General features: G+C 43.1%; 1 pseudogene; it reads right to left on the bottom strand.

The window, feature by feature from the left end:
- Positions 1-5,641: 5,641 nt before the first annotated feature.
- LOC119315567 lies at positions 5,642-10,937 on the bottom strand (annotated as a pseudogene).
- Between the last annotated feature and the right edge of the window lie 6,349 nt (positions 10,938-17,286).

Genomic DNA, 17,286 nt, shown 5'->3' with positions numbered 1-17,286 from the left:
TGCAACTACTGAATACCGGAGGAACACTTTGTGTGCTACCAAATGTCACAATGTCACTGGGTGATTATAAAGGTGCTCTACAGGTGTCTCCGATGGTGTTTGTTGAGTTGGCATGGATCAAGATTAGGATTTGTCACTCTGATTGTCGGAGAGGTATCTCTGGGCCCTCTCGGTAATGTACATCACTATAAGCCTTGCAAACAATGTAGCTAATGAGGTATTTACGGGATGTAGCATTACGGAACGAGTAAAGAGACTTGCCGGTAATGAGATTGAACTAGATATTGAGATACCGACGATCGAATCTCGGGCAAGTAACATACCGATGACAAAGGGAACAACGTATACCGTTATGCGATTTGACCGATAAAGATCTTCGTAGAATATGTAGCAGCCAATATGATCATCTAGGTTCCGTCATTGGTTATTGACCGGAGACATGTCTCGGTTATGTCCACATAGTTCTCGAACCCGTAGGGTCCGCACGCTTAACGTTCGGTGACAATTGGTATTATGAGTTTATGTGATTTGATGTACCGAACGTTGTTTAGAGTTCCGGATGAGATCACGGACATGATGAGGAGTCTCGAAATGATCGAGCCATGAAGAACGATATATTGGAAGGCTATATTTGGACATCGGAAAGGTTCCGAGTGGTCCGGGTATTTTTCGAAGTACCGGGGGAGTTACGGGAATACGAAAGTACATATGGGCCTTAGTGGGCTTTAAGGGAAAAAGAGGAGAAGCCACGAGGGCTGGCCACGCGCCCCCCATGGGCCTAGTCCGAATTGGACTAGGGGAGGGGTTGCGCCCCCTCTTTCTTCTCCTCCCCTTCCCCTTCCTTCCCCCTCCTAGTAGGACTAGGAAAGGAGAATTCCTACTCCTACTAGGAGGAGGATTCCTCCCCCCCTTGGCGTGCCTAGAGAGGCCGTCCGGCCTCCCCTCCCTCCTTTATATACGTGGGAAGGGGGGCACCCTAGAACTCACAAGTTGATCATTGATCTTTTAACCATGTGCGGTGCCCCCCTTCACCATAATCCACCTCGGTCATATCGTAGTGGTGCTTAGGCGAAGCCCTGCGTCGGTAGCATCATCGTCACCGTCATCACGCCGTCGTGCTGACGGAACTCTCTCTCGAAGCTCTGCTGGATCGGAGTTCGTGGGACGTCACCGAGCTGAACGTGTGCTGAACTCGGAGGTGCCGTACGTTTGGTACTTGGATTGGTCGGATCGTGAAGACGTACGACTACATCAACCGCGTTCTCATAACGCTTCCGCTTACGGTCTACAAGGGTATGTGGACGACACTCTCCCCTCTCATTGCTATGCATCACCATGATCTTGCGTGTGCGTAGGAAATGTTTTGAAATTACTACGTTTCCCAACATAGAGAACAACTCAATGCAGTTGTTTGTAATGATGCCTAGAGAAATAAATTCCCATTCGCAATGGTAGTAAATGGATAGCATGCACATTCTGATCATTGTCCACTTGTGCTTGACACTGAGTATTATGATGGTGATAAGCTTAAGTGATAGGTAGGAGGTATGAATTTTGAAGCTCAGTTACTACAGGAAGATATTGTAAATGCGATAGAAATTCCGAGTAGACTATATCAAAAAGTTTAAGAAGGAATTAGAAAAACTGAAATGCGGTCAAGTTATAATTGAGACAATAGCATGACCAAAGGAGGTCCAGATCTTTGTGGAAAATTTGTTGGATCAGGAAGAAATATACTGTTTACAAAGAGCAAGAGCCAATTGGCTCATGCATGGAGATATAGAAACACATCATTTTTTCGTAAAGCAGCTACAACAAGGAAGGACATCAAATTAAGAAACTTCAAGATGATTGTTGAAATTGGAAGCAAGGTACAGAGGATATCAATTTTTAATTACTGAGCATTTCTCTAAACTCTTCACGTCGGCAATTCTAGCACCTAATTGGGGGGGTATCTTTCCGTCGATGAGCCGCGAGGGACATGAATGTGTCACTTTCGGGCCCTTATACGACCGAAGAAGTTCGTAAAGCCCTCTTTGAAATTGGAGATCTCAAGGCTCCAGGCCCGAAAGTCTTCATGCCATATTTTACTAGAGGTTTTGGATTATGTTGGGTGGTAATATTATAGAACAAGTTCTTAGAACGGTAAATTCTTGCAGCATGCCGAATGGGTGGAATGATAAGGCGACTGCAATGATCCTGAATGCATTCACAGGGGAAGATAACCCAATTTAGGTCGATTAGTTTGTGTAATATGTGCTATATAAAATTATTTCTAAGATGTTGGCAGCCCGTCTTAAAGTAATTTTTCCAGGGGAGATCATCCCTACACAGAGTTCTTTTGTTATGGGTCGTTTGATTGCTCATAACGTTCTTGTTGCATATGAGAGCCTTCATGCCATAGAAAATTTTAAAAAGAAGGAAGGAAAGGTGGTGTGTTGTAAAGTTGCATATGCATAAAGCACATGATCGTGCAGAATGGGTCTTTTTGGAAGGAATACTTTTGAAGATGGGTTTTCAAGCAAGTTGGGTCAAGCTTATTATGATGTGTGCCACTTCATTCCAGTATAGAGTTTGATTTAACTCGGACGAAGATGAGAGCTTTAAGGTAACTAGAGGATTCCGTCAGGGGAACCGTTGTCTCCTTTGCACTGAGAGTTTATTAGAGTTGTTGGCACATGCAGAGCAAGAGGGAGAGCTTACTGGAGTCAAGGTATCCCATGATGCACCTGTTGCTACGAATCTTTTATTTGTGGATGAGTCTCTGATTTTAATGAAAGCCAACTCCCAAAAAGTTGAGTGCTTGAAGTGTTGTGAATGCATATTGTATAGCTTCGGGACAATTGGTTAGTGGCGATAAATCCACTATTTTCTTAAGCCCAAGTACTAGTGTTAGTACTAGTGTACAAGTGTGTTCGACACTGTATATCATGACCGAGGCTTTGGATGACAAATATTTAGGCCTCCCAGTGACGGTTGGTCTAGGAAAAACAAATTGCTTTCCATATTTGGTGGACTGTTTATTGAATGGATGGAAGGAGAAGTATCTGCCATCAGGGGCAAGGAGATTCTTACTAAGTCACTAGCACAATTAGTACCATCATATGCAATGTACGTCTTTAAAATTCCTAAAAAATAACATTTGCAAAGGAGCCATTAACACGATTACACAATTTTGGTGAAGTGATGATGTTAATCATAAGAAAATGTATTGGTTTGCCTGGTGGAAAATATGTGTTCCAAGAAAGAAACGAGGAATGAGTTATGTGATTTGCATTGCTTTAATCTTGCACTTTTAGCTAAACAGGCTTGGAGATTAACTGATCATCCAGATTCTCTTTCTGCTACCATCTTGAGAAGTAAGTACTTCCTGGATGGAGGCCAACTTAATGCTACTCTCACAAAAAAGTCATGTTACACATGGAAACCGATTATGGCAAGGGTGAACATTATCAAACGTTCGTGTGCGTGGAGAGTATGTGATGGTAAGAACATTAACATTTGGAGTGAGTCCTGGATCCCGCAAGCTCCAGATAGGAGGGTAATTACTAGAAGTGGAGGTCACTTACTATCAACTATTGATCTTATTAGCCCTGTTATAGGATAATGAAATGAACCACTTATAAATCAAACCTTCTGGCCTGTTGATTCAAGAAGCATACTTTTCACCCGTCAAAAAAGCATACTCTCCATACCAGCCCATGAGATATCTGATTCTATTGCATGGAGCTTGATGAAGACATGAACAACTTATAATTTAGAGTGGGATTGTCAGTTTTGTAATCAAATAATTGAAACAAATGGTGTGGGTGCAATTCGAAATTGTGCTGCCTACCAAAGGTTAAAGTTATTGTATTGAGAAATATACATGGGTCGTTACCATGTTGGGATGTGCTTGTAGATAGACATTTTAAAATCCCTCAGCAATGCCCATCATGTAATCAAAGTGCTGAGACCATAAGCATATTCGGTTTGAATGCAAGAAAGCCAAGGAGGTGTAGAATCAACTTGGAGTTGATGATGTTATCCGCAAAGCCTGTGCCCATTAGGGTGCTGGTGAATTGATTCTTGAATAGTTGATTTGCACCCCTAACGAAGAAGCTTTGGTTCTCGGTCAAGGAAGTTTTCCCATTAGGGTGCTGGTGAATTGATTCTTGAATAGTTGATTTGTACCCCTAACGAAGAAGCTTTGGTTCTCGGTCAAGGAAGTTTTTGTGAGACTGTTGCGATGACAACCTGGTATTTGTTGTGGGAACACCACGAGCTGGTGCACGGTGAGAAAACTCAAGATGCTTCCCAAGTCCCTGTGAGAGTGCTTACTAGGAATTACTTTCAGGCAAATTCACCGAAAGCTAGGCATCAGAGTGAAGTTTTGCTAGGTTGCCGGCATCTTTTGTTTGTGTTCATGTTGGTTGTGTGCATCCTAACTGTGCAGAGGTTGGGTATGTGCTCATAGTATTTATATCCTCTTGATGCTCCATTTAAACCAGTAAAATCTACCATTTATTGAAAAAAGAGTGAAGGGTGGTGAAAGCCGAATCAAAACTATGTTGGGAGAGGCTAGGGGTAAGTCGACCCTAAAATAAATTAGGGTCAGTCAATCGTTTTCAGCCTTTAGATTGAGATCCAACAATGCATATGCCTTCTTCTACCTCTGAATCGTTTCCTGTTCATCTTCTCCCAGATCTCACCCAAGCCGCCAGCTACCACCAGCATAACCGCTGGCTCTACCGCGACCGCCTCGCCGCCCCGCCCTCCCCTCAACCTCCCCACACCGCCGATCTTGCCACCGTTCCTGCCTATCCCTCTAGCCCCAGGCCTCGCCGGTTTTTTCTCTGGCAAAGTTTCCCCCCTCCCACCACCACCACCACCACCGCCACCGTCGCCGTTCTTCCGCCCTCACCCCCAACCTAAGACAGATCATGGGGAAGCTTGTGAAGTAAGCCCCCCACCCTCGCGCGCGCTCTCGGGTGATGCGGCTGTTTCTTCCTTCCCTTCGGCGCCTCCTTTCTTGTAAGGAAAATCAACTGACCCAAATCAGATTTCCAGGCGACTGGCGTTTACCTATTGTGAACTATGTTAAACTGAATGTTGATGATGCTTTCAATGTTAATTCTCTGAATGATGCGGTTGGTGCTGTGTTGCGAGATAGTAATGGAAGATTTCTTGCAGCGAGCAATAACAACATCAATTTCTGTGTTAATGCCTTATTAGCGGAGATGACAGCGCTAAGGTTCAGTGTGAATCTGGCCTAGACAATATGCGTTGGGGGATCAATCATAATACTATAGTTAACCGCACCAATGAATTTTGATGAAGAAAGTTACTCCCTCTTCCCATAATAGAAAAACATTTTTCAAGCTTTGTTAGTTTGAAAAACATTCTTGTATTATGAAAACGGAGGGTGTAGAGAATAACACACTCCACCAAATCTTGTAAGATCTAGCGCGATGTGATGTGCTATTATAACCAACCCATCGATGAGGCAGTGGCGAATGGCAGGCAATCCAAAGCGAAGCGGCCACACATGACCGACGCGGCGCCTAAGGAATTAGGAATGTCTGGCTACTGAATTTTCATGAATAGCTAGTGTAGATAAACTGGGCGCATCTCGTCCGCATGATTACAAGATAGTAGGATTGCATGCATGATAGCTAGGTGACCGCGACGGGGACGACCCTGAGGGGCACGGCGAGCGTGTTCACCGTGGTGAACTTCTCCGTCACGTCCAGCTCGTCGACTGCCACGCCGTCCGGGAGCCGCCACTCGAACGCCTGCAACAGCGACGCCACCATGAACGGCACGACCCGCTCCGCCATCGGCAGGCCGGGGCACAGCCGCCGCCCGGACCCGAACGGGATGAACTCGTAGTCCTTGCCCCGGAACTCCACCGCCTTATCCAGAAACCTCTCCGGCACAAACTCGTCGGGCCTCTCCCACGCCGCTGGGTCCCGCATGATCGCCCACACGTTGAAGATCACCGTTGCGCCTCTGGGCACGGCGAAGCCGCCGATCTCCACGCCGTCCTCCGCGGCCTGGTGCGGCAGCATGATCGGCGCCATAGGTTGCAGCCGCATCACCTCCTTCACCACGGCCTGCAGGTACGGTAGGCTCGCCGCGTCAGGCTCCTCGAGGGTGTCCGTGTCGACCTTGCCGCCGAGGACGTCCTCCATCTCCGCGCGCGCCTTGGCCATGGCGCGCGGGTGCCGGAACAGCTTGGCCATCGCCCACTCCACCATGATGGCCATCGTGTTGGTCCCGGCCGCGAACACGTCGAACAGTATCACCGTCACCTTGTCGCGACCGATCTTGCCTGCGGAAACGAGCTCCAGCAGCGAGTCCAGGAAGTCGCCATGCGCGTGCTCGCCCGTGGACGACGGTCTATAATTCTGTCAAGTATGCCAAAGACCTTGTGGTAGCGCGCCCCCGCCCAGCAACGCCAGCCCTGCAGGTCCAGCGGCCGGAGGAAAGGGAAGATGTCGGAGACGTTGGGCTTGCCGAGCGCGACGATGATGTCCTCCACGACCTCCCGCAGCTCACTCGCGGACTCTCCGCCCACGTCCACCACGTCGATGGAGAAGAAGGCGCTGCACACGAGGTTCAGCACGCCACCGTACACGGCCTCGCCGACGTCCACCTCCTCCCCCGCACGGCGGCGGAAGTAGCCCACCATGTCGCGCACCTTGCGCTCGCGCACGCCGCGCGCGGAGGTGAGGCCACGCGGGGAGAATATGTGCGAGGCCACGATGCCGCGCAGGGTCTTCCAGAGCGGGTCGGAGCTGGGCAGCCAGATCATGGACCGGCCGGAGTTACCGACCGCGTTGGCCGTGTCCGGGACGGGGCGCGCGGCCAGGTGGCGGTCGTACCTGGTGAAGGCCTCCCGCGCAGCGTCACGCGAGGAGACCACCACGGTGGTGACCAGGCCCAGCTTGAGCTTCATGACGGGGCCGTGGGCGCGGGCCAGGCGCGCCAGCGTGTGGTGGAGGTTGCCGCCTAGATCGGGCAGGTTGCCGAGGACCGGGAGCGGCTTCGGGCCCGGAGGCGGCCTTCCCCCGGTGCCCCTGAAAAAACCGAACGCACACCCTGAGGCACGCCCCCTGCCTCGTGGGCCCCCTGGAGCTCCACCAACCTCAACTCCAACTCTATATATTCACGTTCGGGGAGAAAAAAACAGGGAGAAGGATTCATCGCGTTTTACGATACAGAGCCGCCGCCAAGCCCTAAACTCTCTCGGGATTGCTGATCTGGAGTCCGTTCGGGGCTTCGGAGAGGGTAATCCGTCGCCATCGTCATCATCAACCATCCTCCATCACCAATTTCATGATGCTCACCGCCGTGCATGAGTAATTCCATCGTAGGCTTGCTAGACGGTGATGGGTTGGATGAGATTTATCATGTAATCGAGTTAGTTTTATTAGGGTTTGATCCCTAGTATCCATTATGTTCTGAGATTGATGTTGCTATGACTTTGCCATGCTTAATGCTTGTCACTAGGGCCCGAGTGCCATGATTTCAGATCTGAACCTATTATGTTTTCATGAATATATGTGAGTTCTTGATCCTATCTTGCAAGTCTATGGTCACCTACTATGTGTTATGATCCGGTAACCCCGAAGTGACAATAATCGGGACCACTTCCGGTGATGACCATAGTTTGAGGAGTTCATGTATTCACTATGTGTGAATGCTTTGGTCCGGTACTCTATTAAAAGGAGGCCTTAGTATCCCTTAGTTTCCATTAGGACCCCGCTGCCACGGGAGGGTAGGACAAAACATGTCATGCAAGTTCTTTTTCATAAGCATGTATGACTATATTCGGAATACATGCCTATATTACATTGATGAATTGGAGCTAGTTCTGTGTCACCCTATGCTATGATTGTTACATGATGAACCGCATCCAGCATAATTCTCCATCACCGATCCAATGCCTACGAGCTTTTCACATATTTTTCTTCTTTTATTTACCTTTCCGTTGCTACTGTTACAATCACTACAAAACCCAAAAATATTAATTATGCTACCGTTACCGTTACTTCAATATTACTTTGCTACTAAATACTTTGCTGCAGATACTCAGTTATCCAGGTGTGGTTGAAGTGACAACTCAACTGTTAATACTTAAGAATATTCTTTGGCTCCCCTTGTGTCGAATCAATAAATTTGGGTTGAATACACTACCCTCGAAAACTGTTGTGATCCCCTATACTTGTGGGTTATCAAGACTATTTTGTGGCGCCGTTGCCGGGGAGCATCGCTCTATTCTTTGAGTCACTTGGGATTTATATCTGCTGGTCACTATGAAGAACTTGAAAGACGAGAAAACAAAAAATTATCCCTCAACTACGATGGGAGGTAAGGAACTGCCATCTAGCTCTGCACTTGATTCACCTTCTGTTTTGAGTAAGCTTGCGACACCTAAACCTGCTTCTGCTATTAATTCTGATATGTCGAATGTTATTGATGATGCCACTTCTAATATGCATGATACTCTTATGATGAAACTACTTCTATGTTTGATACTACTGTGTCACTTGGTGAATTTCTTGATGAATAACTTGCTAGGGCTAGAGAGAATGAAATTATTGAAACTGATAATATTGATGAAAATGATGATGAAGATTCTCCCCCTAAATATGAATTGCCTGTTGTGCCTAAGGGCTATGTTATGGATGAAGAAACTGCTAGAGACTTTCTTGCTTTCCAATGATAGAAGTGATCTTAAGAAATTATTAGTTAAGCTTAAACAAAAAACTCTGAATGCTAGAATGAAATATGATCCTGCTTATGCTACTTCACCTATCTTTGTTACTGATAAGGATTACGAATTCTCTGTTGATCCTGATATAATTACTTTGGTTAAATCTGATCCTTTTTATGGCTATGAATCTGAAACTGTTGTGGCACATCTTACTAAATCAAATGATATAGCCACCCTGTTCACTAATGATGAGAAATCTCGCTACTATTATATCCTTAAGATATTTCCGTTCTCATTAAAGGGTGATGCTAAGATATGGTTTAATTCTCTTGATCCTGGTTGTGTGCGTAGTCCCCAGGATATGATTTATTACTTCTCTGCTAAACATTTCCTTGCTCAGAAGAAACAAGCTGCTTTAAGGGAAATATATAATTTTGTGCAAATTGAAGAAGAGAGTCTCCCACAAGCTTGGGGGAGGCTTCTCCAATTACTTAATGCTTTGCCTCATCATCCGCTTAAGAAAAATGAAATACTTGATATCTTTTATAATGGACTAACCGATGCTTCCAGAGACCACCTGGATAGTTGTGTTGGTTCTGTTTTCAGGGAAAGAACACGGGATCAAGCTGAAATTCTATTGAATAATATGTTGACCAATGAAAATAATTAGACACTTCCTAAACCAACTCCTAAGCCAACTCCGAAGAAGAGGGGTGTTCTATTTCTCAGTCCTGAAGATATGCAAGAGGCAAAGAAATCTATGAAAGAAAATGGTATTAAAGCTGAAGATGTTAAGAATTAACTTCTATTGAAGAAATACATGGTCTTAATTTACCGCTTGTTGAAGAAATATATGGTCTTAATTCATCACCTATTGAAGGAACACATGGTCTTGATAACCCGACACAGGTAGTAAAGGAAAATTCTCTCTATAGATTTGATGAAGGTGATATCCCTCACTATAAGTCTGCTAGACAATGCTTAGATGAGTTTGACAATTTTATTGTTAAACAAGAAAACTTCAATGTTTATTTTAGTAGACAATTTAAATACAATTCCGATATGCTTGAACACTTGGGTGATTATATGTCTAGAGTTAAAGGTGAACTTAAACTCATTAGTAAGCATGCTTCTATGGTTACCACTCAAGTAGAACAAGTACTTGAAGCTCAAAATGATTTGCTCAATGAATTAAATAATAAGAAGAATGATAATGCTGTTTATGGACTAAGTTGTTGGGGTCTATGGCCACGGCTGGCCTGACGGATATCCATAATAATAGTTGTTGGGGTAATACTGTGATGAGGAGGAATAGTTGGGATCATACTGATGTGTAGCGGTTATCGTCTGCTGTGCTACAGCGTGGAGTCGAGCTGCCTCCGCTCTCCTCTTGTACTCTTCTGCCTCCTCTCTGGTAATAACATATCTTCATTTTGTCTATGAATCAAAGAAGGCAGGAGCAGGGAGAGTAATATGGAAAACACGTCTTTTATCAAAAATTAAGTGATATAAGAGAGGTGATTCAGGCCTCTCGACAAACTGGTGCGAAGCCATAGAGTCATAATCTAAATATGAAGGAGGCAACTCCATATCACCCTCACGAATGTCTATCTCAAGAAAATGATCTAAGCGGGTTGCATAAATTCCTCCAAAGAAATCTCCATTATGTCTATTATGATGCAACCTACGAGCTACAATGCCTCCCATATGATAAGATTGGTCTCCTAACACAGAACTCCTAAGAATGCTAAGAACAGGGACACACATGTGACACGCTTCATCCTTAGCATTTATGCATCTACCGATGAAGAGAGCAAAATAATGTATAGCAGGAAAGTGGATGCTCCCTATGGTAGCATGCGTTATATCTCTAGATTCCCCCACAGTTATACTAGCAAGAAAGTTTCTAAATTCAGATTTAGGGGGATCCCTAACACTACCCCATGATGGAAGTTTGCATGCAAGAGTGAAATCCTCTAGGTCCATGGTATAAGATTTGTCATAAAGATCAAACATTACTGAAGGAGAATTACGCGAAGATGAATACTCAAACCTCCTCACAAATGAACTTGTGAGATCATGATACTGGGGGCATTTGTTAGCCTCAAAATCCTCAAGACCGGCATTGTGCAAATATGATTTGAATTCTTCTTTAATTCCCGCACGGTCCATAAAATTTTCCAACGGCCATTCGCAAAGCCGTACTGGAGCTCTCTTGGTGGATCCTCGTCAGCATCGCGCATAGCAATCCTGGGTCCTTGCTTCTTAGAGGAACCACCTTGGAACATCTTTCTAAGCATATTGTTTTTCTCTGAAAAATTGTGAAATTTTTAGTAACTTCAAAATAAAAGTAAACCAAACTCAATAATATTGATAGCAACTACTCCTACAAGTGCCTAGAGCCTATATCAAGCATTAGAACTACTTGGAACCATATAAATTTGACATGCAAGCTCAAGAACATGGTCACCTATGCAGCACAAATTTGCAAAGAATAAAGCACTAGAACAAAAACTAATTGGACCAATGGAGGAGTCACATACCAAGGAACAATCTCCCCAAGCAGTTTTGCGAGAGGTGCTTTGAGCAAGGAGATCGAAAATCACAGCAAAAGTGGCTGGAACTCGTGCTTGAGTTGGTTTTTCCGGTTTGTGTGAGATAGAGGAAGAAGATGGGTGCTGGGATAAGTGGAGGAGGGCCACCGTAGGCCCACGAGGCAGGGGGCGCGCCCTATAGGAGGGGCGCGCCCACCACCCTCGTGGCCAGGTGGCAGCTCCTCCCGCGGTAATTTTTGCACAGTAAATCCTCAAATATTCCCGAAAAAATCATATTAAATTGGCATGGCATTCTGAGGACTTTTATTTTCGGGATATTTTTATATTGCACGAATAAGTCAGGAAACAGACAGAAAATACTATTTTTACTTTATTTAATATAAATAAAAGAAAGTATAAAGAGGGTACAGAAGTTTGTGCTTCTAGTTTCATCCATCTCATGCTCATCAAAAAGAATACACTAACAAGGTTGATCAAGTCTTGTTAACAAACTCATTCCGATAATCATGAAACCAGAGAAATTTCGAATAGCACTAAGTTACCTCAACGGGGATATGCACATCCCCTATAATAAGAATATCATATTTCTTCTTGATAGTAGGAAGAGGAAATTCAAAACCTCCAAATATAATCGATGGAATTTTTCCAATAGAATTGATACTATGAACTTGAGGTTGTTTCCTCGGAAAGTGTACCGTATGCTCATTACCATTAACATGAAAAGTGACATTGCCTTTGTTGCAATCAATAACAGCCCCAGCAGTATTAAGAAAAAGGTCTTCCAAGAATAATAGACATACTATCATCCTCGGGAATATCAAGTATAACAAAGTCCGTTAAAATAGTAACGTTCGCAACCACAACAAGCACATCCTCACAAATACCGACAGGTATAGCAGTTGATTTATCAGCCATTTGCAAAGATATTTTGGTAGGTGTCAACTTATTCAAGTCAAGTCTATGATATAAAGAGAGAGGCATAACACTAACACCAGCTCCAAGATCACATAAAGCAGTTTTAATATAATTATTTTTAATGGAGCAAGGTATAGTAGGTACTCCAGGATCTCCAAGTTTCTTTGGTATTCCACCTTTAAAAGTATAATTAGCAAGCATGGTGGAAATTTCAGCTTCCGGTATCTTTCTTTTATTAGTAATGATATCCTTCATATATTTAGCATAAGGATTTGTTTTGAGCACATCAGTTAATCTCATATGCAAAAAATATAGGCCTAATAATTTCAGCAAAGCGCTCAAAATCCCCATCATCCTTTTTCTTGGATGGTTTCGGAGGAAAAGGCATGGGTTTCTGAACCCAAGGTTCCCTTTCTTTACCATGTTTCCTAGCAACAAAGTCTCTTTTATCATAACGTTGATTCTTTGATTGTGGGTTATCAAGATCAACAGCAGGTTCAATTTCTACATCATTATCATTACTAGGTTGAGCATCATCATGAACATTATTGTTAATATTTTTACTAGGTTCATGTTCATTACCAGATTGTGTTTCAGCATCAGACATAGAAATATCATTTGGACTATCAGGTGGTTCGGCAATAGGTTCACTAGAAGTTTGCACAGTTCTATCATTTTTCTTCTTCTTCTTTTTAAAAGAACTAGGAACATCAATATTATTTCTTTGAGAATCTTGCTCGATTCTCTTAGTGTGGCCTTCAGGATACAAAGGTTCCTGAGTCATTCTACCAGTTCTAGTAGCCACTCTAACAGCATAATCATTTTTCTTACTATTCATTTCATTAAGCACTTCTTTTTGAGCTTTAAGTACTTGTTCTACTTGAGTGCTAACCATAGAAGCTTGTTTACTAACAAGTTTAATTTCACCTTTAATATCAGCCATATAATCACCCAAGCATCTAATCATATAAGCATTTTCTTTTAATTGTCTACCAAAATAAGCATTGAAGTCATCTTGCTTAAACATAAAGTTATCAAACTCATCCAAGCACTGACTAGCAATTTTAGTAGGAGGGCCTTAAGCTTTATCATATCTATAGAGAGAATTTACCTTTACTACCTGTGTCGGGATATCGGGATCAGGAGGTTCTTCAGTAAATAAAGAATTGAGATCATATGTTTCTTCAACAGACGGTATATTAAGACCATGTATTTCTTCAATAGGAGGTAAATTCTTTACGTCTTCAGCTTTAATACATTTTTCTTTCATAGATTTCTTTGCCTCTTGCATATCTTCGGGACTGAGAATAGAATACCTCTCTTCTTTGGAGTTGGTTTAGGAATAGGCTCAGTAATTGGAGCAGGAGTTGTCTCAGGAGCTGGCTCAGGAGGTGCCCAATTATTTTCATTTGTCAACATATTATTCAATAGAATTTCAGCTTCATCTGGTGTTCTTTCCCTGAAAAGAGAACCAGCACAACTGTCCAGGTAATCTCTGGAAGCATCGGTTAGTCCATTATAAAAGATATCAAGTATTTCAGGTTTCTTAAGAGGATGATCAGGCAAAGCATTAAGTAACTTGAGAAGCCTCCCCCAAGCTTGTGGGAGACTCTCTTCTTTAATTTGCACAAAGTTGTATATTTCCCTCAAAGCAGCTTGTTTCTTATGAGCAGGGAAATATTTAGTAGAGAAGTAATAAATCATATCCTGGGAACTACGCACACAACCAGGATCAAGAGAATTAAACCATGTCTTAGCATCACCCTTTAATGAGAACGGAAATATTTTGAGTATATAAAAGTAATGCGATCTCTCATCATTAGTAAACAGGGAAGCTATATCATTTAACTTAGTAAGATGTGCCACAACAGTTTTAGATTCATAGCCATAAAATGGATCAGATTCAACCAAAGTAATTATATCAGGATCAACTAAGAATTCATAATCCTTATCAGGAACACATATAGGTGAAGTAGCAAAAGCAGGGTCAGGTCTCATTTTATCTCTAAGTGATTCTTTGTTCCATTTAATTAATAACCTCTTAAGCTCATATCTATCTTTGCAAGCAGAAATAGCGGCAGAAGATTCCGCATCAAAAAGATAACCCTCAGGAATAACAGGCATATTTTCATCATCACTATCATCATCATATTCAGATTTAATAATTTCTCTTTCTCTAGCCCTAGCAATTTGTTCATCAAGAAATTCACTAAGGGGCACAGTAGTATCAGGCATAGAAGCAGTTTCATCATAAGTATCATGCGTAGAAGAAGTGGCATCATCAATAACATGCAACATATCAGAACGAATAGCATAAGCAGGTGTAGGTGTCGCAAACTTACTCATAACAGAAGGTGAATCAAGTGCAGAGCTAGATGACAGTTCCTTATCTCCCCTCGTAGTTGAGGGATAGATCTTGGTTTTTGGATCTCTCAAGTTCTTCATAGTGTCCAGCAGATATAAATCCCAAGTGACTCAAAGAATAGAGCTATGCTCCCCGGCAATGGCGCCAGAAATTAGTCTTGATAACCCACAAGTATAGGGGATCTCAACAGCTTTCTAGGGTAGAGTATTCAATCCAAATTTATTGATTCGACACAAGGGGAGCCAAAGAATATTCTCAAGTATTAGCAGCTGAATTGTCAATTAAACCACACCTGGAAACTTAGTATCTGCAACAAAGTGTTTAGTAGCAAAGTAATATGACAGTGGTGGTAGCGGCAACAAAAGTAAAGACAGCAAAAGTAATGTTTTTGGTATTTTGTAGTGATTGTAACAGTAGCAGCGGAAAAGTAAATAAGCGAGAACCGGTATATGGAAAACTCGTAGGCACCCGATCAGTGATGGATAATTATGCCGGATGCGGTTCATCATGTAACAGTCATAACATAGGGTGACACAGAACTAGCTCCAATTCATCAATGTAATGTAGGCATGTATTCCGTATATAGTCATACATGCTTATGGAAAATAACTTGCATGACATCTTTTGTCCTACCCTCCCGTGGCAGCGGGATCCTATTGGAAACTAAGGGATATTAAGGCCTCCTTTTAATAGAGAACCGGAACAAAGCATTAGCACATAGTGAATACATGAACTCCTCAAACTATGATCATCACCAAGAGTGGTCTCGATTATTGTCACTTCGGGGTTGCCGGATCATAACACATAGTAGGTGACTATAGACTTGCAAGATAGGATCAAGAACTCACATATATTCATGAAAACATAATAGGTTCAGATCTGAAATCATGGCACTCGGGCCCTAGTGACAAGCATTAAGCATAGCAAAGTCATAGCAACATCAATCTCAGAACATAATGGATACTAGGGATCAAACCCTAACAAAACTAACTAGATTACATGATAAATATCATCCAACCCATCACCGTCCAGCAAGCCTATGATGGAATTACTCACGCACGGCGGTGAGCATCATGAAATTGGTGATGGAGGATGGTTGATGATGACGACGGCGACGAATCCCCCTCTCCGGAGCCCCGAACGGACTCCAGATCAACCCTCCCGAGAGGTTTTAGGGCTTGGCGGCGGCTCCGTATCGTAAAACGCGATGATTTCTTCTCTCTCATTTTTTTCTCATCGAAACTCAATATATGGAGGTGGAGTTGGAGTCGGAGATGCAACAGGGGGCCCAGGAGGTAGGGGGCGCGCCCTAGGGGGGGCGCCCCCGACCCTCGTGAGAAGGGTATGGGCCCCCTGGTCTTCATCTTTGGCGAGGATTTTTTATTGTTTTTTCTAAGATGTTCCGTGGAGTTTTAGGTCATTCCGAGAATATTTGTTTTCTGCACATAAAACAATACCATGGTAATTCTGCTGAAAACAGCGTCAGTCCGGGTTAGTTCCATTCAAATCATACAAGTTAGAGTCCAAAACAAGGGCAAAAGTGTTTGGAAAAGTAGATACGACGGAGATGTATCGCTCAGCTAGTGAGCATGTGCTCAGAATGTCTGTGTACTACAATCACTTGAATCAAGTGGGAGTTAAGCTTCCAGATAAGATAGTGATTGACAGAGTTCTCTAGTCACTATCACCAAGTTACTAGAACTTCGTGATGAACTATAATATGCAAGGGATAACGGAAATGATTCCCAAGCTCTTCGTGATGCTGAAGTCGACGAAGGTAGAAATCAAGAAAAGCATCAAGTGTTGATGGTTGACAAGACCACTAGTTTCAAGAAAAAGGCAAAGGGAAGAAGGGGAAGTTCAAGAAGAACAGCAAGCAAGTTGCTGCTCAAGTGAAGAAGCCCAAGTCTAGACCTAAGCCTGAGACTAAGTGCCTCTACTGCAAAGGGACTGGTCACTGGAAGCAGAACTGCCCCAAGTATTTGGCGGATAAGAGGGATGGCAAAGTGAGAAAAGGTATATTTGACATACATGTTATTGATGTGTACTTTACTAGTGTTTATAGCAACCCCTCAGTATTTGGTACTAGTTCAGTTCCTAAGATTAGTAACTCAAACGGGAGTTGAAGAATGAACAGAGACTAGTTAAGGGTGAAGTGACGATGTGTGTTGGAAGTGGTTCCAAGATTGATATGATCATCATCACACACTCCCTATACTATCGGGATTAGTGTTGAACCTAAATAAATGTTATTTGGTGTTTGCGTTAAGCATGAATATGATTTGATCATGTTTATTGCAATACGGTTATTCATTTAAAGTCAGAGAATAATTGTTGCTCTCATTACATGAATAAAACCTTCAATGGTCATACACCCAAGTTGAATGGTTTATTGAATCTTGATCGTAGTGATACACATATTCATAATATTGAAGCCAAAAGAGACAAAGTTAATAATGATAGTGCAACTTATTTGTGGCACTGCCGTTTAGGTCATATTGGTGTAAAGCGCATGAAGAAAATCCATGCTGATGGGCTTTGGATTCACTTGATTATGAATCAGTTGATGCTTGCGAATCATGCCTCATGGGCAAGATGACTAAGACTCCGTTCACCGGAACAATGGAGCGAGCAACAAACTTGTTGGAAATAATACATACTGATGTATGCAGTTCGATGAGTGTTGAGGCTCGCGGCAGGTATTGTTATTTTCTGACCTTCATAGATGATTTGAGCAGATATGGGTATAT

Source organism: Triticum dicoccoides, chromosome 6A (genome assembly GCF_002162155.2).
Source record: "Triticum dicoccoides isolate Atlit2015 ecotype Zavitan chromosome 6A, WEW_v2.0, whole genome shotgun sequence".
Classification (NCBI taxonomy): Eukaryota; Viridiplantae; Streptophyta; class Magnoliopsida; order Poales; family Poaceae; genus Triticum; species Triticum dicoccoides.
Note: the sequence above shows the minus strand (reverse complement) of the source record. Positions and strands in the feature narration are given on the sequence as shown.